The 26,096-nt window shown below is 45.8% G+C and overlaps 1 protein-coding gene across 1 annotated transcript in view; it reads right to left on the bottom strand.

The window, feature by feature from the left end:
- BID (BH3 interacting domain death agonist) overlaps positions 1-24,864 on the bottom strand; it is a 506,113-nt gene extending 481,249 nt beyond the window's left edge. The window contains exon 1 of the mRNA XM_085652162.1: positions 24,659-24,864. The gene's annotated coding sequence lies outside the window, so the exon portion shown is untranslated. The remainder of the gene's footprint in view (positions 1-24,658) is intronic.
- Between the last annotated feature and the right edge of the window lie 1,232 nt (positions 24,865-26,096).

Below are 26,096 nucleotides of genomic sequence, written 5' to 3'. Positions count from 1 at the left end.
TCAGCGTACCAACACAGGCATTGCTTGTTTGTGAGGGAGATCTTGATATGTCCTTCCTAGTGAGCCCCAGTAATCTGGGCAAATACAAACAGCAGCCTATAATAAATGGCAAACAGGCTTTGGCATTCAGGGACACAGGTGCTAGTGTCACCATGGTGGCAGAGGACCTAGTGGATCCTGCACAGATCATCCTGGGTGAAATGTACCAGGTAACCAATGCTAGCAACACCAGGACCAACCATAGCCTGGCAGTTGTTAATTTCTCCTGGGGAGGGGTAACTGGCCTCAAAAAGGTAGTAGTCAGTGCAGACCTCCCTGTCGAATGTTTGTTGGGCAATGATCTGGAGACTTCAGCCTGGTCGCTACACTTTCACTTACCGAGAACTTGTGAAGCTGGTCTTTGTCCTGTTGTCTTGCCCAGCCCGAGGGGACGCCGCGCTGACTGAGGAGGGCCCGCTACGGAGGCTGCTGAATCCGGGACTGTGAGTCCCAGGGTGCTTGGGGACCAACTCAGCCGGCACACCTGGTTACTCTTCCCGGCCACGCCCCCATCGTTGTTACTACCTCTCGCGGCCCCCGCTTCGCGGGAGCCGCTCGCTACACTTTCACTTACCGAGAACTTGTGAAGCTGGTCTTTGTCCTGTTGTCTTGCCCAGCCTGAGGTGACACCGCGCTGACTGAGGAGGGCCCGCTACGGAGGCTGCTGAATCCGGGACTGCGAGTCCCAGGGTGCTTGGGGACCAACTCAGCCGGCACACCTGGTTACTCTTCCCGGCCACGCCCCCATCGTTGTTACTACCTCTCGCGGCCCCCGCTTTGCGGGAGCCGCTCGCTACACTTTCACTTACCGAGAACTTGTGAAGCTGGTCTTTGTCCTGTTGTCTTGCCCAGCCTGAGGGGACGCTGCGCTGACTGAGGAGGGCCCGCTACGGAGGCTGCTAAATCCGGGACTGAGTCCCAGGGTGCTTGGGGACCAACTCAGCCAGCACACCTGGTTACTCTTCCCGGCCACGCCCCCCTTTCTGACCCCTCCTATTGATTGGGGTCTCCGCCCATACGCGCCAGCGGGACGCACCAGGGTCGCAGACCGGGCAAAGAGCGGGCCGTTTGAGGCCGTTCGAGGACGGTCGAGATCGGTCTCGGTCTCGATCAGCTCCCCTGCCACTTCACCCTCTCATGCCCCCTGATCCCTGTTTCAAGTCAGCCCTGAGAAAATGGCCTTGAGGGAGACACGGAGTAAGACTTTGATGGCCGCTGGGAAGCCCCAATGTACTCTGGACAGCTATTTCGCCAAAGCTAGTTCTTTATTAATTGAGGACATCACTACACTCGAACGACGCATCTCCCAAGAGATTGAATGGGTAAGGAGATCATCGTTGGGCCCCCTAGCCTCCGCAAGGACTCCAGCCCAGAGACTTGATGGCAGTCAATCAATGGTGGGGAGAGAGGGCTCAATTGAAATGTCTGATACAGTCAGATTACCTTGTCCCACTACAGCAGGCGCCTCTAATATTGATTGTTCCATTCCATCTCAGGTAGATTTTAGCATATTATCCCTTCCCTCACCAAAGCCCCCTCATCCTAATTCCAGCCCCAATACTATTGCACACGGTAGGGAGGGGCTAAGTCGTCAGATCTTAACATGGTAGGAGTGAGAGAAGGAGCTATTCCTAAAAATAGTAAGAAGCCCCAGACGTCACGGGGGAAAAAATGTAAAAACACCAGATTACTAACTGCACCACAGAGCCAGAAACCTGAGACAACCAACAAACGTCGAACCCCACTACAATCTAAAGGGTTCTTGCCACCTAATGTATCATCCCAGAAATCTGATAATACTGGATCAATTTCTGGGGAGGAGGATATCACACTCTCTGACATTCACAAATTGATGAGGCTGCTGCTTAAACCACTGGAAGCACGCCTGGGGAAAATTGAAACCTCCCTAAATTGCATTGCAAAGGAGTTGGCACATATAACATCTTCTTCTTGTGCAAAAGATGCCACAGCTCCAGATATTGACTCGAGTGGTGTGACGAATAAAATACCCCTCCCAGCTATAAACTTGAATCCCCCTACTATTCCCTCAAAACCCCATATTCCCCCTCTCCAATTTAAATTACCAGTCACAGACCAGGCACTAAATAGAAGTTTACAAGAGAACTCGTCTGCGCCTGGTATCAAGGGCTTGACTAACAGCAATACTGGGAAACAAACGATTATTAATTTACCGCCTGAGGCCAGCCCATTTACAGTAATTTTAGCAGGTGTCCCTGCTTTAAAAGAATCAACGCAAGAGTCAGTTGAATCGCTTAAAAATAAGGTTATCCTTATGGAGCACGTGCTGTTATTTTGGATCGCGGGTTGCCCTGCGGGTGTGGTTTTTTGGTGTTGTTTTGTTTCAAGAAAAGGGAACCGTACTGTGGGCTTGGAGCTGTGTGGCCTGCACCATTGATTACTCCTGTTTCACTGCTCTGCACTGCCTAGAGACTTTTACTGTATGTGTGCAATATGTTTTTGTCATTCTAGCGGCCGGCCGGATGGTTGTAGGCCCATACCTGTAACTTTTACGAACTGCAATAAACGGTTTCAAAAAAAAAAATAAAAAAAAAAAAAATAAGGTTATCAATTGGCTCACAATCAATAGACCTCTTCCCGATGGTATATGTAGCCAGGTTCTGATGGTAAGAAGAGCTTCATGGCTGGGCGGTGCAAAGAAATCCATCCAGGGAAATTGTGTCTTGGTCAATTTCAGGGACCCTAGGACAGTCTCCCACGTATTGTGATAGGGGAACTACAATCCAAGCCCTACCACTATCCTTCTTCTATCCATCCGTACTACAAGTGCAGGGAGAGGGTGATTGGGAACTTGTACGCGGCCGAGGCTGCAGGCGGAGCCATGAGAAAAGGGGTATCCACTATATGAACGATCTATCACACCTTGACTATTTCCCCACGCAGAATAGATTTGGGAGTTTAGCTTGGGAGGATTGACTGCTCTGGACAAGCAGTAAAGAGGAATGCGTCCCACTTTCCCTAATAAAGGAATCTAATTCCGCGAAGGTTGAGATCAAGAACCTGATAGCTAATTACCCTGTATATCTTGATATCCCGCCATGTGAGGCGGTGACTTCCGTACCCCCTATTCCCGCTACGAGTACATCCCCAATGCACGAGCTGTGCTGTACCCCAGTTGTAGAAGAATTCACTGGCAATATTAACTCCCCTGTTCTAAAAGTGCTCTCATGGAATGTGGCGGGCCTCGTTAACAAGCTGCATTGCCCAGAATGGAACACATTTGTCAGGAGTAAAGACATTTGTATGTTCCAAGAAACCTGGGCTTGTGACGAGGTGACGTATCCAGGATACGCGTCATTTTTCATGCAGGCGAAATGGGGAGGGAAAGGACGTCCCTCGGGCGGACTTGCAACATGGTTAGCAGCAGACTTGGGATGCAGCGCTGTTTTACATCCACTCTCCACGGAGGATATTCTTGTGGTATTACTGGAATGGCCAAACTTTAATAGACTTATGTTGGTAAATGTCTATTCCCGCCCAGTAATTAATGGGCTCGAATCACGTACTATAGATGATCTCGCTTCAGTTCTAAGCGAAATTCCTGTAGATACTCCCTACTTAATTGGGGGTGATCTTAATTGTCACTATGAGCCCCTCCATGGCCCACTAGACGGATTGGCCGACGAGGAGGATGCGCTTTGGTCTATACCCCCTCTGGAGGCTTCCGGCCCAAGACAAGAGCATGGACACCTCTTGCGGTCCAAATTACAACACTAACCTTAAAATTTGGTTTGCGGGCCTGCAATGGCCGGAAAAAATCCGATATCCCACCAAAATACACATATAGCCGGGGTGGGAGGGAATCAAAATTGGACTATATTCTTGTTCCCCTAGCAGCCTGGCCTTCTATCAAAGACTTCAGGGTCTTGCCAGGTGTGGATAGCAACCATCATGCCCTGGAAGCAGAATATATTCTTCCCGATAGTGTGGCCATGAGGGATCAGACCTCGTCCCTTCGGACGGGTCTAACACTAGCTAATAATAGACGGAGAGTGAGATGGGAAAGACTACTTTTAAATCCAGAGAATCTTCCCAGTCTTTATGCCCGGGTAATTCCCATACTCACAAAAGCTCTGGAAATTACTGATCGAGATGATTGCCCTGATAACCGGACGGAGTGGGGAACACTCCACACAGACTTAATTCTGGCTCTGGCTGACATCCTCTTTACAACACTGCAAGGACCTATCAAACGTCCACCCAGTCCCACCTAGTACAATTGTGCATGCCGGAAGGCCAAATCGAACCTCCTGGCGGCAATCAAAGAGGGCTTAGGGATTGAGGTTATTAGGGCTAGGCGTTCAGCTTACAAATGTATGATTGGCCATGCTCAAAAGGAATGGGAGCACAACAAGTGGGAGAAACTCAAAACCACATTAGCATGTGCAGACTCCCGCTTATTCTGGCGCCTTGTAAATACAGGGACGGAAACACAACCTGATGCAATTGAGCCAAATATCTCAGCCACTGCATGGCAAAACCACTTCAAATCCCTATATAGTACATCTGGTTCACCGAAGTTAACCAATTTTAAAATTGACGAAATTAAAGGGCATCCCTTTACTCTAAAGGAGGTACACGAGGCGATAGACAGACTAGCTCCTGGCAAGGCACCTGGCCTAGACGGCCTGCCTGGTGATCTATTTAAACATGAACCTGCCGTCTGGGCTCCATATTTGCTGTGCCTATTTAACTCCATTTTGGGCGGTATGGAGGTTCCAAAAACCTGGTTGGGAGCAGAGATCGTCCCAATATTAAAAAAGGGATCTCCTCTGCTCCCTTCCAACTATAGACCAATAAGCTTAATAGATGTCCCACAAAAGCTGTTTGGGAGACTGCTACTGAACCGTCTCCAAGTATGGATCGCAGAGAAGGACATACTGAGCCCATATCAAGCTAGGTTCAGAGAGGGTGTCTCTACAATAGACCAGATTTTCCGATTCAACATTTTATATTGGAAAACTGTGACTATGGGCAGAGGAACGCTGTATACGGTCTTTGTCGACCTGCGAGCAGCATTCGACTTGGTGCCCCGCGCCAAACTATGGGCAGTACTTAAAGATCTAGATGTACCGGGTGACATCCTATCCATGTTGATGAGGCTTCATCGGGGCAACTATGCCAAAGTGAGGTGCGGCAGGGGAGGTGCTCTTTCAGAGGGTTTTCCCGTGGACACAGGGGTCAGACAGGGTGGTGTGTTGGCACCGACCCTGTTCTGCCTCTTTGTGAACGGTGTCATAGACTTCCTGACAGGGCTAAGCTATATTGATGCCCCAGTGTTGAATGGCAGGAGGGTACCCGCAATTATGTTTGCGGATGATACTCTCCTGCTTTCAAAATCCCCGATGGGCCTTCAGAGAATTTTAGACGGATTTATGAATTTTTGTGAGCTTCGCGGTTTGGAAGTGAACGCGACTAAAACCAAGTTCATGACCTTCAACCCATCCTCTTCAACCCGCCCAAACCCTACGATAGGACACGAAAGACTAGACCGGGTTTCTACATTTGAATACCTAGGTGTCACCCTGAACCAATCTTTGACCTGGGACACTCACATTATGAGAGCAAATTTGAAACTCGCCCAACTTACAGGTGGCATATCTAGGATGATATCTAGGTCCTCCTACAAGCCACTTGGCCCACCTCTTCATATTTATAAAACCCAGGCTAGAGGTGCAGTAACTTACGGGGGTGAGATATGGGGACATGCAGCGTGTCAGAAGTTGCAGATAACCGAGAACAACCTTATCAGGCAATTGACCGCTTTACCATCAAGCACCCCGCTGCTCCCGCTGAGACTGGATCTCGGCCTAAGACCAATCACTGAAGAGCTGGGACTCAAGCCTCTGACCTACTGGCGTAAAATATGGAGTTCTGTAGAGTTATCTAGCTATAGAGCAGAATTAGAAGAAATCTTGCGCCTCCCAAAGGTGCTGCAAATACTCTGGTTTAAGTACATTAAGAACACTTTTGAAAGGATGGGGAAACCGGAGCTGTGGCACGACCCGCGGAGTGCTTGTCCCAGGATCTCTCGTAGATCGCTGGCGGAGGCATACCGCGAGTACAAGCTACAGGCAGCAATCGAATCCCCCTGCCAAGATTCGCTGTCTAGACACTTCCTTGCTATCAAGGATCATTACCATCTGGAACTGGTCCTTGATGATGTTAGCCCACCACTAACACGGAAATTGTATCTGCAGTGGCGCTATGGAACACTCCCTTTGAGGGCCCATACGGAGCATTGGCATAAAACGCTGACCACTCCTAATTGCCAAGTATGCCCTCTTATGCGAGAAGATGATTTACATATGATTTTTTTCTGCCCTGCATACAACACTCCACGTAAATATTGGCTTGTCCCACTTCTTAGGAACCTAGGCTTTAGGGAACATCGTCCTGCATTTAGAGTCTTAAAATCTGATCTGTCTGCCCCCACTGTATGTGCAGTAGCCAAATTTCTAACTGCAGCATGGTTTATTCGTAATCGTTTTATGTCTAGATAACAACACACTTTTAAAATGTTTTAAGATCGGTTCATGATTTTACTATTGTCTTTGCCCTATTGTTAAATTGATATTGCATTTTTTCTCTGCATCTTTTATGGTCCTTAGTGACCGAAATAAAGATTTGATGAAAGAATTATGGACTCATGCTGAGATGTTGGGCATACCTGCAGAGGTATTTGCTGTGACCAGGTCACAAGCCAAAATGCATAGAGCTGAACCAGCACTGGATCCTGAAACTATGGACCAGATGCTAGCCAAGAGGAGGAGCAGTAGGGTTAAGGCTGGGCCTTCCCCTCTGTCTCGGATCACAGATTCCCCTCCAGAGGGAGGAGAAGCAGAGCCTGAAGAAGGAACTGCCCCAGAGGAACTTGAGCCTGGGCAGGTTGAGTTCTTGGGGGCAGGGGGCCCTTCCAGGGAAGATCTGAGCAAAGAGCAACAGTGCTGCCCCACTCTTGAACCCCTCAGACAGCAGGCTGCTGCTGGGAGTGCTAGTGGGTCCCATAAGGTTTATTGGGATGAGGGGCTCCTATATTCTGAGGCTAGAGATCCTACCCCTGGAGCCACCAGGAGGCTGGTAATTCCTCAGAAGTTTAGGGGGTTCCTCTTGACCCTAGCACATGATATCCCATTGGCAGGTCACTTGGGCCAAAACAAGACCTGGGACAGGCTTCTAACACATTTTCATTGGCCACACATGTCTGAAGACACAAAGGAGTTTTGTCGCTCCTGTGTCACTTGTCAAGCCAGTGGCAAGACAGGTGGCACTACAAAGGCCCCCCTGATACCACTAACTGTGGTGGGGGTTCCCTTTGAAAGGGTAGGGATTGATATTGTTGGTCCCCTTGACCCTCCAACTGCATCTGGGCACAGATTTATACTGGTGGTAGTGGATCATGCCACCAGGTATCCAGAAGCTATTCCCCTCAGGACTACCACAGCCCCTGTGGTAGCAAGAGCCCTCATTGGAGTTTTCTCCAGAGTGGGTTTCCCTAAGGAGGTCATCTCTGACAGAGGTTCAAACTTTATGTCAGGATATCTAACTGCAATGTGGAAGGAGCGTGGTGTAAACTACAAATTCACCACTCCCTATCACCCACAATGAAATGGGTTAGTTGAGAGATTCAACAAAATCCTAAAAAGAATGATTAAGGGCCTCCCAGAAAAGCTTAGGCGAAAATGGGACCTTTTACTTCCTTGCCTTCTGTTTGCATAAAGGGAGGTTCCTCAGAAGGGGATTGGCTACAGCCCCTTTGAACTTCTGTTTGGGCACCCTGTTAGAGGACCATTATGTCTGGTGAAGGAGGGATGGGAGTTACCTCTCAAACCTCCCAAACAGGATGTAGTGGATTATGTACTTGGTCTCCGCTCCAGGATAGCAGAGTACATGAAGAAGGCCACTAAAAACCTTGAGGCAAGCCAAGAACTACAAAAAGCTTGGCATGACCAAAAGGCTGTCTTGACTGTTTACCAGCCAGGCCAGAAAGTGTGGGTGTTGGACCCTGTGGCCCCAGCAGCTCTCCAGGACAAATGGAGTGGCCCCCATACAATTGTTGAAAAGAAGGGAGTGGTCACCTACTTGGTAGATCTTGGCACTCCCAGGAGCCCTCTTAGAGTGCTCCATGTCAACAGACTTAAGCCATATGTGGACACTGCTGACATGAGCTTGCTCATGGCAACTGATGAGGACCAGGAGGAGGAGAGTGACCCTCTCCCTGACCTCCTCTCTCAGAACCCTGATGATGGGTCAGTTGATGCCGTTGCTTTGGCAGGCAGTCTCACTGAACATCAGCAAACAGAATGTAGACAAGTGCTACATCAGTTTAGACATATGTTTAGGCTGACCCCAAGTCAGACTTCCTGGTGCACCCATGAGGTGGACACTGGAGACAGTCTGCCTGTAAAGAGTAAAATCTACAGGCAACCTGACCATGTCAGGGACTGTATCAGGACTGAAGTCCAGAAAATGTTGGAGCTAGGAGTTATTGAGCCCTCAGATAGCCCTTGGGCTAGCCCAGTAGTCCTTGTCCCAAAACCTCACACCCAGGGCGGTAAGAAAGAAATTAGGTTTTGTGTTGACTACAGAGGCCTCAATGCAGTCACAAGGACTGATGCCTACCCAATACCAAGGGCAGATGAACTAATAGATACTTTGGCCTCAGCCAAATATCTAAGTACATTTGACCTTACAGCTGGCTATTGGCAAATCAAATTAGCTGATGATGCCAAGGCTAAATCTGCATTTTCGACCCCTGGTGGGCACTTTCACTTTGTGGTAATGCCCTTTGGTTTGAAGAATGAACCTGCCACATTTCAGAGGTTGGTGAATAAAGTTCTGACTGGTATGGAAACTTATTGCTCAGCTTATCTTGATGATATTGCTGTCTTTAGTTCTACCTGGCAGGATCACCTGGTCCACCTCAGGAATGTATTGGAGGCCCTGCAGAAAGCAGGCCTCACTATCAAGGCCACTAAGTGCTAGATAGAGCAGAGTCAGGTTGTGTACCTGGGCCACCTTGTAGGTGGAGGCCAGGTTCAACCCTTGCAGAGCAAGATCCAGACCATAATGGACTGGGTAGCTCCAACCACCCAGACACAGGTGAGAGCCTTCTTGGGCCTGACTGGGTATTACAGGAGGTTTGGTAAGGGATATGGATCTATAGTGACCCCCTTAAATGATCTAACCTCCAAGAAAATGCCCAAAAAGGTTCAGTGGACAGCTAGCTGTCAAAAGGCATTTGATGACCCCAAGCAGGCAATGTGCACTGCCCCCATCTTACAGAGTCCAGATTACAAAAAGAAGTTAATTGTCCAAACAGATGCTTCAGAGCTGGGTTTGGGAGCTGTACTGTCTCAACTTAATGATGAAGGTCAAGACCAGCCAGTAGCTTTTATAAGCAGAAGGCTGACCCCTAGAGAGAAACGTTGGTCAGCTATTGAGAGGGAGGCCTTTGCTGTAGTGTGGGCCCTGAAGAAGCTGAAGCCATACTTATTTGGTACTCACTTCATAGTTCAGACTGACCATAAGCCCCTCCTATGGCTCAAACAGATGAAAGGTGAAAATCCTAAACTGCTCAGGTGGTCCATTTCCCTACAGGGGATGGCCTAAACAGTGGAATATAGACCTGGGACCCAACATGCCAATGCAGATGGACTCTCAAGGTATTTCCACTTAGAACATGAAGACTCAACTGGTCAAGGTTAGTTAAATGTCCCTGCGTTTGGGGGGGGGTTGTGTAGGAGAGTAGGATCTGCACTTGTGTTGCCCCCACTTTTTTTCTGATGTATACACTGGTTTCTGGCTATAGTCTGGCTGGGTCCCTGCTAATCAGGGCCCCAGTTTAACTGATCTCTCTAAACAACTTGGTGTGCATAGTAGATGCACTAGTGATTAGATACTGTGGTACCTTATGAGCCCGTAGGTACCTAGGGCATTGGTACTTCACAGGCCTACCAGGGGCTGCAGCATGTATTATGCCACCCCTGGGAAGCATTCACAATCTAACACCACAGGCCTGCTACTGCAGCCTGTGTGAGGTAGTGTTAGCACTCCTCACTGAGGTATAGGTTCCTATATCTCACCATACACACACATATAAACCTATCAGTCACCCCTATGGTAGGCCCTATCAATCCCAAGGGCAGGGTGCTTGATTTACTATGTGAGGGGGTGCTTCTGCCTGAGCAGGACCCCTCTGCAGCTGGCAGAGTCTATTCTCTGCTGCTGTTTGTGGATGCGGTTAAACTATATACTCTTAAGTGCATTATAACCTCGCGGTAAATGCTAACTTTGGAATGACTGCATCAAAACATGTCGTGTTTGGTGTCAAACATCTTGGAATCATACCCCCACACCAGTAACTGGTGTGGGAGTATGATCCCACCCTTCTAGAGGGGATGACATGTACCCACTGTACTAAACGGTAGAAATCTTCTAAAAGCCCTGGCATCACAAAATGGATGCCGCCAGCACAGACACCGGGCTGCCCTCCTGCTGCTGAACGAAACTCGCAGTGGAGGGAGCTCAACAAAGGGTTTCCTGTCACAGGGAGGTGTCACAACCTCCCAGACAGGATTTAGTGTATTGGAGCTGGGTGGGTGTACACTTAGAGTGCTTTGAAGTCCTGCACTGGGGAAGCAGTAGGCTCCTCTGTGCATATACCAGCTCAAACCGGTTCAGGGGCTACCTGCCCCTGTCCTGGCGCGAAACTGGACAAAGGGAAGTGGGTGTAACCACCCACTACCCTGGCCCTCCTAGAGGAGTGGCCATAGAGCTAGTCCCTCCCATCTTTTCACTATAAGATACCAAACATTGCCAATGCAATTCAGATTACACCTGGACGACGCTCTGCGAAGAAGAATCCTGGCCCTTCGACGTTCTACTATCTCTAGAAGACTGAAGGATCTCCCTTGGAGTCAAGGAGTGACTCCCCTGCTTGGCAGGCACCAAAACTATTGAACTACGGTTGCAAACTTCACCGCTCCCGCCGGAGTCCGAAGTCCCTGCGTCCCCTGAAGCGGATTTCCTGACCTCTCGACGGCCATTTTGAGTCCCCAGCGAAGCTGTGGCATCTGGACCCCACGAGTGACGAGGAACAGCAATACCAGGGAACCGTGCACTGATTTCGAGTGCAAGCCCTAATCTACGTGCTACAAACTTGTGCTTTGGACCATTTGTTGTCCAGGTCCCTAGCAGGTCTAGTACCAGAAATCAGCGGCCTACCTCGTCCCGAGTGACCGTGGGCTGTTGGTAAACTTTTCCTGCAAAGGCGTCTTCGCGGTTGCTTGCCCGTTGGCTAGTAACTCTCCAGAAGACTTCCACATCGACTTCAAGGGCTCGCCTGGTTGCTCTGGGCTTGCCCTCACTTACCCTCGCCGGGTAAGTCCATCAGACCTTGCTGGTCTGCACCATTGCCAATCTTCACTCCACACGAGACTTGCAGTTGCCATGGCTTGTTGGCTCCAATCCGGGTGCCGACACCGTCATCAGCTGCAGACGTCGTGGGAACCTCCGAATCCAGCTGCTGGTCATCGTCGATCTCCCCTGGACCTCGTGAGCGAAGAGACAAAACACCATTATCGACCTGAAGAGACGCGACAGCTGTGGTCATCCATCTTGCTGGCCACCGGTCACTGGCAAGTGACTTTGAACTCTGTCCCCTCAATTTCTAGGTCTTCTGCAACTCCAATCCATCTTCGGATTCCAGTGGACATCTCTCCGGTCGTCACAAGCAGCAAGTCTTCAGTGATCTCCAATGAAAACAGCATCGCGACCGGACACCAAAGGACACCTATGCACCCGGCTTCCCTGGGTGAGGTAACTCGTGCACTCCGGTGCCCAAGTGTGTGTTGGCTATCGAAATACTTACCCTGTAAGTTTCTTGCTTGTTGACTTTTGCGAAGTGTCCTAAAACTGTAAAATACAAACCGCGACATTTGCCATTGAAACCTATGAGAAACCCGCGTGTGTGTTTAGACACTGCACGCGCCTCCTGTGGGCTGATTACTTACCTGCTAACACTGCAGAAATGAAGCCCCAGCGATTCCCAAGGCCCTAGGCCTCTTCATATTGCAAGTCGAGTTTGTTATAAAAAAAATTTCGTATATGGTCTGGTACGCCCCTAGGGCTACAGCCATCTTTGTGCTTAATTTATTGAGAACTGTTGATCTTTTGAATGTTTACCTGGCTCTAATCTCATAAAAAGATTAGTAGAGTATATTTAGAAATAAATACATATATATTTGATATATATACCTCTGTGGTGTCTTTTCATTTGGTAATTCAAGAGATTATAAGGTAAAACAAGCTGCTTTACATTCCTCAGAGACTTAGCCTGAAGGCTGCTCTCCACATCTACCACTAGGATAGCTTTCTTTCAAAAGGTTGTCTTTAAACCTATCTACCAAGAGTCGAATTGGACTGGTGCAAGGTGGCCACTATAACTAGTGACCAGCATATGCCAGGCCAACTTTTCACAACAGTTTATTTGTTATCGTGAGGCCACTAGTTTACGCTTTCTTTAGGATGGGTCTTCCACTAGTTCTGGTGGTGGTCATCACAGTTGGTCCCGTACCCACAGTGTGGGTTTGGGTGACAGCCTTTCTCTCTTTTGTTTTGTTACTCCTACATGGGGTACGTAACCTCCACAAGGGGGTTAGGAGCTCTTTTCGCTTTTATCTTTTGGTTACTCCTACATGGGGGTATGTACCCTCTACAATGGGGTTGGACCATGGGTTAGTTCCCATATTTACATAGTACCTAGGTTAACCCTTACACTGGGTTGGGATTTGGCTTAGTCCATCAATAGTTGCGCGCAGTACATATGTACATCCCTTCACGGGCGTTTTTATGGGTGACGACCCATATACATGTTTGTTTCCCTGTCTCTTGGGATCGTAGTTGCAGGGTGTTCTACCTTTAGCGCTACTCAAGATTTTGCTTTTGGGCATTGGTGTTGTGGGGTCTTTTACCCTATGTGTTATTGAACTTTACGTCACAGTATATGATTCAAAATGCTACGAAATGTATTTCGTCTAATGTTACGCCTTAGCTTACGTTTCAAATGTTTTATAATCTCTTTTTAGGGGGGATGGGGGATATTGCTATTAAAATGTATGAATATTTACCATCCTTTCTTGCTTTAATGGTTCTTTCTCCTGCGATGTTTTATCTTTATTTCTGCATCCGTGAGACTTGTACCATTATTCATTTTTCTTGTTGATAGTTCTTGCTTGATGTTATATCACTTGCGTGTTTCGTTTTCTTTGAAGAAAAATGGATAATGTTATACCCTTCTTAATTGTATAACATGTACTCCAGCCCTGCTGCCTCTAGCTACTCAGCCAGAGCGTGAGATGGTCATGGAATGTTGGTGTGCCTGTGATGCGTGGAATGCCTGGGTGTCTGAGTGGATGAGTGTTGGCAGTTAGAGATGGGCTGAGCAGCTAGGCAGGCTGCTCCTGGTGGGGCTGGTACCACACTAGGCTGGCTGGGGTCAAGACAGATGTGACCTGTACTGGAGACTGAATAAAGAAGACTTAATAATACCTCCTGGCTCCAGGTGTCTATCTTCATAGATCACAACATACTTCACATGTATTGATGGACCTATTGTAAGGTTTAGGAACAGGCAGCCAAATCTAAGGCCATCTGAGGATTATGTTGCGTGAATGTAGAGTTTGCCCTTTTCTGTGCCATTTAATAGTCCCATCATCACAGGGGGGTACTATTTGTATTGGGAGATGCCTGGGAACATGGATGGTAATAAAAACTGCCAGAGATTTTGGAGTTTTCTATTACAGGAGTGATACCCCCACAGTTATGAAGCCCAAAGGAATAGAGATGTGGGTCAAGTCTTGGCACGGATATATTGCTGCATGAGGGTCAAGCCTTGATCAAGATATGTTGCTGAGTGAGGAAGACTGAAGGAAATGATATGGATAAGAATTGTTGAAGTATCTGCCAAATTGCATGATCAATGCATTCTACCCGACAGTCAATCAGGGAGAGGGATGTGTGACTTGAAATAGTAGACACTATGGGATGCATAGTATTTGAAAGTGTACTTTCCATACTTTCCTTATAGCACTGCAGTTTGATCAAAATGTCATCAAACGAACAGTGCACCATAAACTGTGAGTCTGCCACAATTCAGTGATCTGCCCCAATATTACCTAATTGACTGTCCAGATCACATCCCCTTGGAAACTCACATATATGATATTGTAATAAAACATTAAGAAAAGGTGTTAACAGACTGGAAAAAATCACAGTTTTCAGTATATCTTCTGGGTGCAGAAGTTGCACCAATTCATAGTCATGAATGCGCTAAATAAATATAGTTTTTATGGAAGCAAACACAGATCAATGACGCATGTGTGTTTTAACAACATATTGCTGCTTTTTAAAACATAAAAAATAAAAAGCTGTGGCACAGGGTGTATAAACACCTTGGCAATGAAAGGGTAGGAGATGTGTAGATGATTCAGACTGATCCTTCCTTGCAGGGAGAACCCCAACCAAAGTGGCAAAGATGAATGGGAGAACTTGCTTGGCTCATTTTAGGCTAAATGAAAAGCCTTGAAATGAAATGCCTCATCCATCACAGCAAATATGAAAAACCTCAGCTGGGCATTGGAATACCGATTATGAAAGTAGGACTCTTTCTGTTTGACTGAAGTCAAGAATTCTCCTCAGGCAATCATGGAACTAATGTGCTGTAACCATTTATTCCAGAAAGACAATTTACAGAGTGACCTGTTCACCCTCTGCAGATCTGTGAAAACATCAGAAGGTTTGTGTCCATAAACAGAACTCAGAAAGCTCTGGTTCCCTATTCCAATTGTAATAGCAGAACACATATACAATCACATAAATGAGACCGAACAAGGCTCCAGGCGGGGTTCTAAGTGCCTAAAATTAATACAAATTATAACACATGGGAGCCTGCAATCCCTGTATAAAAACTAGCCTCTAATTTCCTTATTCCAGGTGATTTGCAACATCCATAATTACCTTTAATAAAGAAATGGCGTAGCCGCACAACAAGAATAACCTATTGCAGTTGATTTCTGAATCCGCAATGCCACTGCCAGAGGCAACAGTTGAGGGGAAAGAAAGGTCACTGAAGCCTTTTCATTCTTCCGCTGTTTTTCTAGATGAACATTAAGAAGCTGAAATGTGGCATTTATAGCAACATGTTTATTTTTTCCACGCTTCAAGTAATTGAAGAAAACAGAATCTCTGTCTGCATGGTTCTAAGAATTCTGAGCTACAGCGTTTTAAAAAAAATCTGACTTGTAGTTAACTGATTCTATTATCTATTTGCAACAAATATGCAACTGCTTTTTGGTGTGTTTAATTTTACACTAGAGATTATAATTTTTTTCTTTGTGTTTACAAACATCTCATCTCTTTCATATGAAAGAGTACCACGCCAACGATATACGTGGTTTGTGGGAACAGTTATGGTGTGACCATGTATTATAAGGAATAAAGTACCCCTCTGCTGTACATAGTAAAGATACTACAAGTCAACTTGGAGTTTCATTACCCTATATAAGAACTCTGCCTTCAGCCAGGTTCCTCTATATGGTCGGGGAAGGAACTCCCCTATGACCTGGAATTTTCTTATATTGTATGGTACAGAGTATTTTATCCCATATACAATATAGTATGTACATAAAATAGATATAAAAACAATTCCACATATTGCTACAGAAATAATAAGTGGGCTGCAGAGTGAGATTAGAGCGAATGCTTCAAGGTTTTGCAAGAGTTAAGTAATCTAATGGAAACTGGTAAGGTTTCATATTTTTGAAGCATGTCCTGAAAATAATTGGATAGTGGTTGATCTTTTATTAAATCGTTTGCTTTGTAGATAATTTACCTTCAAACCATATGGGAGCCCCTGAAGATGGTCGGGGGGAGGGGGAGCGCTCCCAGGAGAGGTGCGTCTACTGATGCATGTATGCAAAGGAATAACATTAGAGGAAGAACCACCAGATAATAACATAGGGTACCGAACCAGGGTTTGTGGCTAGGGAAGGAGGGTGGGGGTAAGGCGGGTGTGTAGCTGTGTGCAGTGAGTGGTTGGCACCGCAAGCCTTGGCAGGAGGAAGCACTTGGTGAGTTTGTTGGGGTGTTCCAGTTGGGGGGAGGGTGTTCTTGCGTAGTGTGGAGGGGGTCTCAGGAAGGCAGAGACAGGAGGGCTGCAGCTCAAAGAGATGCCGCAGGGGTCCTTGTGACTGCTGGGGCGTAGTGTCCTGATCAACAGTTTGACGAAACCGGAGTAGCACAGTCCATTCAGGGGAGATGGGACGGTGACACAGTCTGCACACCTCCTCATAAAAAAGTGTGTCTTCTCCTGCAGCGTCCCACTTACGTACCGCCCCAACCCAAGCCGCCAGGGGCGGTCCCATAGGACTCATACTGGTTTGCTGGATTCAACAATTTAAGAGTGAAGCCTGCAAACTGGATCAGGTTTACCAAATATTCATTCAGACAGAAGTCAGGCTTTAAAATGCAGAACTTCTGTTTTTAGGTTGTGCAATAATACATGTCGACTATTTAGCCATTTCTGTTAGTTAGGCAGGATAGTTAAGATGTCTTGATCAGAGTTAACTAATACGCTAAAGTATGACTGGGTATCATCTGCATAGTGATAGCAAATTCTTCATTTGGTTATTTGTGACCAATGGAATTCTATAAATATTGAAAGTAAAGGTGCCCATACTGTGGTGACAGGGGTCAGTTTAGACAGATTCACCAACTGTAACACATGGATGCTTATTGGAAAGATATGATTGCAACCATGTTATTTCTGTGCTCTTTATTTCAAACCTTTGTTTGATGGTGTATATGAAGATTTTAGGAAATAACTGACAGTTATCGAAAAAAAATGTGAAGTTGTAATCTACCACATCCACCATTGATGTTTCGCGGCTATGTGCTGAGAGGAAACTTTATTGGAAATCACCAATAAGGTTATTTATTCCAGATACTCCTTGAGCTGGGATGCAGTACATTTTCTATAATATTCAAGAGAAGTGGTGCTGTAATTGAACGCAAGTTCTCAAATCAGTTTGGTCAGCTGCTGTGTTTTTTAAACTGAGGTTTTACATGCCCATGTTTAGGGTCGCGCATGCGTATTAATTTATAATTGTTTTTAATTTATTTTGGATGCTTAAGACAAGTTTTGTTTGTGTGGAGTATTTATGGGTTTTGTTAGGTTTCTTTTACAGATGTGGTAGATGTGTTTGAACAACTACCACATCAGTAGTATGATGTTTGCCAACATTAGAGGGCCTACGTTTAAGTTGATAGGACATCTAGATGTCCATCTGTTTGTGTGGAATTTGGGTGTGTGGTTGTGGAGATTGTTAGCGTATTGGTGTTTATTTTATGAGGTACAGTAGCATCAGGCTCTACTTTTGGCAGGACAGGTTTAAAACTGTTATAAAACCTAAGAAACGATCCCTGGTGCTCTCAAGAGAAAGTTTGATCTCAATAACTTCTTATAACGGGGTTCCCAATTGAATGGACCAGTGCTTGTACACTTGATTATAATTTTTATTGTAGAGTAATCCCTTGAGCCTACTAATGTTTCATGGCTGAGCATGGCGTCATGTGGACTACAGTGGTCCAAGCTAAAGTGGCTTTAATTTGAAGGAGGACATTCAGTCCCATCCAAGAGCTTTTTTAAGTCATACATGGCTTGGTAACGATATTCTATCGGAGAGGTGTCTTGGAAATGAATATGGCGAGTGTGTGCTACACTCGGAGATGTGGGGTATGGGAGTTTTGGCAGGGTGGGGATTGTATCCTGACGAGACACATCTTGTGTGTCTGAATTAAGCAGGTGGAAGTAAGAGTTGTTGGATCAGTTATAGGAAGGAGGAGCTACAGTTCAGGAGAGGGACAGCTTTTGTCTCTGTGTCAGGCAGGTGGGAGACAGAGTCCAGAGGAGGGATAGCTGTTGTATTAGTGTTGGGTTGGTTGAAGCTAGATTTTAGAGGAGGTCCATCTTGTGTGTTTTAGTAACCCAGGTGGGAGCTCGAGTACAGAACAGGTCTATAGCGGGTATATGTCCTAGGCAGGAGAGAGCTTACATTCAGAGGAGGAACTTCTAAGGTGCTTGTGTTTGGACTGTGGGTGTTACAATTAGGAGGAGGGACAACTGAGGTAGAATGTTCTCCAAAAAGAAACTTAAATCTGGGAAAAGGCTCCACCTCAGGAGGGGGATCTGACCTCAGGCCATTAACAAGGCTAAGGCTAAGACAATTCAAGCAAGGTTTAAATAATCTGGAGGCTCCACATTCCAATTGTATCAGATTCATAACCTTGCAGTTATTGGGTGGACATGGGGTCAAACCATGAGTTTTCTCTGTTCGCCCTGAAAAAGTGAGTGTTATACCATGAGAAAAACTGGACTTTGAAACACTTTAAAGGGATGCCTGAATTATATGTACCCAACAGGAATAGTTAAGACTACAGGGTTTCTCCCTCTGGTTGCAGTGATATAACTATCTGCAATGAGTACTATGAAATTGGCGTCCGGGGTTTTAGGTTTTAAATTATTTCTATCATATCTGGTAGATAAATGATTTGCTCCACAAAATCATTTAAGTCTACGTAGAGAACGACTCATCTGAACAATTGGAGGCAATTTTCATTTATAGTTTGGGGCAGTACGGTTATAAAAACGTAGAGAATGCAGGCAGAAAATCACACCAGCATCCTGGGAACCTTGGAAACCAGGGCGAGAATTGTTGAGCCATATATTCACATGCAATTGGTCATAAAGATGAGATTCAAGAAATTGTGTTGAAGGGGCACATTAACTGCAGTGCACGAATAAAACTAAGTTCAAGGTGAGCATTGGTACAAAAATAATATTAGCAACACACACAATTAGTTGTGGTTCCAATTAAAATAAACCAAACTAAAAAGTATTAGAAGTATAAAAAATACATTTCTATCATTAATTGAGAGGAAGAGCCGCGGATTAGTGCACACTTTTCTGCTGTGCAAGTGAAACATCACTAGCAGGCAATGATATTTACTTGGGAGTGGACAGTGATGAGCATTTCAGAACTATTTTAAAAAGACCACAAAACAGTGTTTGCGTTATGAAAGCAATGTATGGCACAAACAAAATAATAATACTAGTAAGTGGAAGACTGTGTGCAGCGTGTTACATATAGTGCTGGGCAGGAGGTCTTCTGCTAGTTGGAGAGGGACATTTTTGGGAAGGCACAGTTTTGTAAATGTAATATTCTGTTTAAAATGACTGAAATATATGTATTTTTTAAACACAACTAAGTGTATTGCGCAGCAAAATAAACATAACAATAAAAATGTTAGAGGAAAAAGCGAAGAACCTGGTGTGGGAGGAGCTTGTGGAGAGATACTTTATAGGTAAGTAAAGTTTGGGAGATTTTTTTGCAATTTACAAGGCATTGTATGAATACATGGATGTATAGCAGAACATTTATTAAGGAACTGCTTACACTTGTTCAAAAGATGCGCTGTCAGCTCTTAAATAGAAATAAATGCCGCTTTGTGTTTATGAGGAAGTTTGAGTGGAATTGTTTTAAGTAAGTAGATATCGCGTTTAAGAGGAATATTTTAGATTATTTGGAAGAAGGTATAATGGGAACTAGGACACTGACCAGGTAACGGTAATTGGGGTTTTAGGTGATGTAGCAAACAATAACATGCATACAATGAACTGTGATTCGGATGAGCTGTGTGCAGTAAAATCACTAGAAGTCCTGGTACAGAGAAAAATGTGATAGTGTGTGGTCCGATTCCAGTACACATCTGTTGTCTGTACTATACAATGTGGAAGCGATGGATTGCAAGGGACCCCCACCCTATCGCATCAGCACCTCAAAGGATGACATTGACGCAGGACTGCAGTGGGTCTGTGCAGGGGGGCTGAACCCCTAACACGCCTGTGGAAAAACATTAGCAAGAGGTATACAGCTGGTATGGAAGGTGGCATAGGGAACCACAACTTCAGCAGCTACGAGGGGTGGGGAGGGGGCGGTCGTCCGGGCCCAGTGGCCAATGTTGGGTCAGGCTAAAACTCTAGTTTTAGGGCACCCGTAGGCTGCAGACAGTAGCTCGTAAATATAATTTTACAGGAATGCCATGTTCAAGCTAAAAGGTTGGGGTCAGGGCATGCAAAGGAACTAGTACGGTGATGGTGACAGGGAAAGAAAAAAACTATTGCAATTGGAAAAAGATGAGAGAAAGCCGGAGGGAGAGAGAGACAGAAATGAAATAAAAGGTAAGAAGGGGAGGAAGAGTGGAGAAAACAGGAAAAGATCGAACGGGGAAGAAAGAAATGGAGCTGGTGGAGAAGAAAGAAGGAAACAAACAATTAACAATGGGAAACAAAGCAAGGTGTGTAGGGGAAATGAGAAGACCCACCATCTTAGTCTCTGACAGTAACACTCATTTCTTTGTCACATCATTAACACTCTGCCGCAATACATGTTAAAAAAATTTTTTTTTTTTCTTCTTTTACAATTCTTGGCCATTTTAATCATCTTTTTTGTACATGTGTGGTGTGTATGTTCTGCTTTTATGATTTTATTTTTTAAATCAAATAAAGTATTTCAAAGGGAGAAGACCCACCCAATATCCTGGGAAGGGGCACCCTCGGCAGCAGGCAGTACTTTGCGTTTTTTAAATTGCTTGCCTGCCCCTTCAGAAATGCCTAGAAAACATTTTGCTGGTGATTCTTCAACTAGTTAAATTATGAGGCGAAAGCGCACAATTTGACCCTTTTTTTCAGACGCTCTTTGGTGTAGAATAAATACCCCACGCTCCCTTGGTACGGACGTCCTCCCAAATAGGGGCCAGCGGGACGGGGGCTTCTGCAGGCGCGCGGACTTAGAAAACGGAGCACATGGCAGTTGCTTCCCGATTCCTGGTACCCTATTGTCGCGTAGCGCTGGGAAACCTGTGGTTGGGCAGCCATGCGGTGTACACATCCGAATAATAATAACAACATGGGAAAGTTATACGTTTAAATCTGCAGTCCGCACAGCCGAGACAGGCAACCCACAGCCCTAGATAGCGCGAGGAAATGAAAAGCAGCAACGCTTACCACCCTCTCATCTAATAAAGACAAACAGACCAAGGCTGATAAAATGAATAAGCAAGTAAGAGTCAGACGAGCCACTTAAAGGCTCGAGCCTGGCACCAAGCTCTGGATCACCTTGAGGTCTCCTGGGACCCCCTCAAGCCAAAAAGGAGGCGAGCTTTGAAGCGTCTCCTCTCTTCTCCCTCCTCTCTCAGCACTGTCCAAATAATGACAAGGCACATGAGCACCCCAAATTCAGAACAAGCCGCAGCGCCACTGAGGATTTCCGATGCATGCATCCAAGGACACACCCAAGGTGCATTGGAGTATTGGTATGTCACGAGTGTCATGAGAACACAAACCTGTTGCCCTGGCCAGCGCCTGGTATGTGGCACCCAGGTGCCATGTGGCCTTTACCCACGCCGGGGGCTTTTGTAATATAGTGTGATGAAGCACATTCCCAGCCTGTACTTTACTCACACACCTCGTGACATGGGGTTCTGAGTACACAGCAGGCGGGGAATGTGTCTGGTGATTTATATCTGCTCTTTGTTCAGGGTAATTCATTGTAGAGCACTAAATGAATGTCTTTCCATACATAGGCTGTTTACTTTGCTTGTGTATGATGAATACCTGTGAACCGCTTTGTTTTCCTAATATTTTTAACTGCAGTCATTAGGGTGTTGGGGCACTCTTGAAAGTGATCTGTTTTCCGTATGGCAAGGGAAGCAAGTGATAAACTGATTTAATGCGATACATCTTTTCTTTAAACTTAGTTCAAAATTACAAATGCACATAAACCATTGACATGTTGCTGTTAAAGGGGAAAATGAACGAGATAGCTTAAATTACACAATATATGACAAGGAAACATAGGATCAAATCCCAGCTTCCTCACTTGACCAAATTGTGTGATCCTTGGCAAACCTTCTTATTTCACAGTCTCCATTTCCTTGAGTCACCAATTTGAGAACACCCTGATATAGTTCAATTCAGGATGTGCCTTATACAACAATGTCACTCACATATGGTTCAATAGTCAACAATGTTGGATTACATATGACACGTCACAAATATTTCACGGTTCACTTGTGGTAATGTGATCTTGATATAGGGGAATGGTTCTAAGCTTCATGCTTAAAAAAACATTACTTTCAATAGATAAAAAAAATGCAGTCAAATTATGCCAATCGCCGCGTTGCGTAATTTTTCTACCAAGAGGCACTAGAATATGCAAACTGGTGAGCACAAGTAAGATTTGGTGTCCCCAAGCGCGATTTTCTAATGGGTGCAGTTGCAGCCAGAAGACTGCTGTTCGTGTAGATTTTTTGCCGTTCAAGTGGATTTTCTACTTAAACTAGAGCAAAAACAACTTGAATGGCCGTGCGCTCTTGCACAACGCATGGTGCTGTTCGCACTGATTTTCAGCGCTGCTCATGCTACCAGAGCTAAATTGCAGTGTGAGCTGCATAGGACCCCGCAGAGTTTTGTGGAGTTTTTCTGTAATTCAGTGGAATTCCAAGCAGCAAAACTCCGCGAGTTCACCACAGCCCTAGTGCAGAACTTCACACTTATTGTGCTCTTACAGGGCCGTTTTTGCAGCATAGCTGCAAAATCGTCCCTCTAACAAAATCGGCAGAAAACCGGCTCTGGCAAAGAGCTTGGCGATACCCCCAACCAGGGAGGAGGTGGGGGGGGGGGGGGGTTGCACTTTGCCAGGGCCGGTTTTGGTTCCCAGTCCGGTCAGATGTTGTGGGTACTCTCACTTGGAACTAGCATCATCACTATCTACAAGGAGAGCCATTATTACACATTACCTGCGTTGCGACTAGATATGAAATGTGAACAGGAACCACCCAGACTGGTCCCTGCATTTCAGACAGTGGATCTTCTTCAGTGGCCAAAGGACGGGAGTACTCGACAGAGTATTTGGAGAGCTGCTGTAATCCAGGGTGAGTATTACTGATTGCCGGCTCCCTGAGGTGAGGGGATATTACCACAAGTCTGCATACCCGATTGGAGTGCAGTGGATCTGGCTAGGAGCCTGCCTTCCTGCTGAAAGGGTAGAAGTGACTTTTCCTGCAGGAACTGACTGCCCGAAAAGGAAAAGCTCCTCAGACAACTCCGGAGAGAGAAGCAAATAAGGAGAAGCGTACTACTTTGGGAGTGTGCCTGCAGTTCACCAAAGTGTGCCTAAGGGGTCCCAAGACCTCCCTGTGTGCCCAGTAAAAGTCCAATGTGAACCTGCAACTTGCCTGTATGATGAATCCATCTGCCGTCAGAGGAAGACACAACTCATGAAAGGTTATATATTTTGCCACAGCGAGCCTGCCTGTAGCATCCATACAATATCCTGTCTGTAGTGCTGCACGTTCCTTAGGTATAGTATTGAGACATAGCGTGTATGAAGTACTTCCCTTTTTGTAAAATAAAAGAGATATAGTGTGGTTGAAGTATGTCCCTTTTTGTTAAAAGAAAAGCGCTGGGTTGTCTCTTGTTTATCGTTTGAGTTTTAAGTCGTCGTAGCCCCCCTACACCTGCACCACCTCCCTGAGACTTCTTGGGATGCTCGACCTCGGTACACTGAACCTTAAGTATGGCAAAGGTGTGTCGGAACAATTTTGCAGCTCCAAAGTAGGACAGACCCGAGGACACCACAGGCAAAATACCCCAACCCCACTGCTGGTGCCCAGTAGCCTTTGCCTGCCCTGTGGCACACCCAAACTAGGTCAAAAACGCCTGTTGCCTGATTAAAATGGTGAAGCTTTGGCTCAGACCCCTGGCTTGGGTCAATGAATTTGCTGGCTTACCCACCTCTAAAACAAGTCCTAGGATCATTTACAATGCTGAAGATAAACAATAAGGGAAGGTGGTGACCTCAGTTAACATAACACCTGAAGAGAACATTGACTGAGAACTTGACTAACACATTTTGATGGGATTGTTGAAATCTGTTAAAGAGAACTGCTTAGACAACCCTCAAGGAGAAGAGCTTAAAGGAAAAAGTTTTAAATAATAACATTAATTTATTTAAGTAAGTTAGGTTTGTATGGGATGTCTGGAGTCTTGAAGTGTCCGTCTCAGATGATAAATACAGCGACAAGGTGGAGGAAGGAGAACGAGGTAATTAACATACAGCTATTAATGTCTGTGTTAAACACCGGGAATCACCCGCATATTTCAGTGCCGCGTGCTTGGGTACTGAACCTGAGTGTGCAAACTGGAAATACGGCGCAGTGCATTTTACCTGAAAATCTCAACTGGACTTTGTTTTCTATTTATTCAAACTATCTGAAAACTCAAAGTTCTGTAGGAGACAAGGCGCCCGAGAAGCTGCATCTAGGGGGTGAGGCAGCAGATTTCGTGCGCAGGTTATATGTCTGTCAAGTCCAGTTCGGAAGTTCCAAAACAGTTTTCATTACAGTTAAAGCCATGAAAACCCCTTGATGTAACTAACGTATTACACGAAAATGTACTCACAGAACAGTCCGCGGCGACCCTGTGACAGCTGCCGTGACCCCCAAAGCTGCGCGAGGGACCCCCGAAGAGTTTATCGCGCGACTTCCGCCCAGTATCAAAACTGAGCACACTGTACGGTAGCCGCCGTCGCTTCACTTCCTCCTTTGCGGCTCCTCCCTCTTCCCGGTTTCTGTTTCCGCCCCGCGCGAACATTGCCTGCGCTTCATGTAGTTCTTTTTCTTTGTACTTTTTTTTCTGCCTGAAAAGCACCAGTCGTTTATGATTTTTTTTTCATAGCGTCCAGAGGTGAACAGCAAAAAACAAGCACTGGCAAATGCATCAGATTTCCGCCTATGTAATTAATAATAATTTGGCATTTTGTTGTACGTTGTAGTTTAGTGAAAAGTTGTACATAATAAATTATCGAAGGTCTGTTGAATGGTTATGACTTGTATTTTAAGAAATACAATATATTGTGTCGTTACTGGTTTTAATATAAAGTGGGGAGATTAGGTAAATGGGGTAGTACTATGCTCAAAATACATGTACCTGATATGTAGGCTTGAAATTGGTGCAGCTATGGGGAGAATAGGTAAACGGTGGATGAAAAACTAAGCATACATTGCACCTGTAACTATGCTCATTGCCAATATATATTTGGCAAGTTAAACAAAGGCTTCATACATTTCTAAAAGAAATATGTCGCTGGAGCTATAGAGTGTTGTTAAGAGACTAAACACTGAAAGAAAGGAAGAAGTCAAGGAAAGGGACAGAAGATGGAAACGAGAAAGGGGAGGAAGTTGGGAAGAATTGAGAAAGTGAGGGACGTTGGGATTTAGGGAGAAGAGAAAGGGCAGTAGAAAGAATAAATGTGAAGTAAAGTAAGGAGGTGAAAAATCTGGGGGTCTGGTTGGACGCCGGCCTTTCTTTCACAGGACATACTAAAAAAACAGCAGCCTGTTGTTTCGGCCTATTAAGAGGTCTTAGACCAGTCCTCATATACTTCGATGCCCCTACCAGACAGCTTGTAGTCCAGGCTACTATCATCTCTCGCCTGGACTACGCTAGCTCTCTTCTGGTTGGGGCGAATCAGGCTGGGTTAACTCGCCTACAGCGGGTTCAAAATGCTGCGGCTAGAGCCATTGTTGGCCTGCCCAGATTTTGCCCGGTGGCGAATGTCCTTCGATCCTTGCATTGGCTCCCTGTAAGGAAGCGTATTCTTTTCAAGGTCCTCTGCTTGGCTTTTAAGATACTAAGAGGTATTGGCCCTGAAATCTTGTCCGATCTTATCTCCTTTTATGTTCCCACTCGTAGCCTCCGATCTCAGGGCCAGGCCCTTGCTGTGGTCCCCAGATTTAGACTCTGTCGGATGGGGGGTCGTTCCTTCAGCGTGAAAGCTGCACTAATTTGGAACACCCTCCCAGTTGAAATCCGACAGTTAGACGATCTGCTTTCTTTC

Source organism: Triturus cristatus, chromosome 4_1 (assembly GCF_964204655.1).
Source record: "Triturus cristatus chromosome 4_1, aTriCri1.1, whole genome shotgun sequence".
Classification (NCBI taxonomy): domain Eukaryota; kingdom Metazoa; phylum Chordata; class Amphibia; order Caudata; family Salamandridae; genus Triturus; species Triturus cristatus.
The sequence above is the reverse complement of the archived record's forward strand: the minus strand, read 5'-3'. Positions and strand labels throughout refer to the sequence as shown.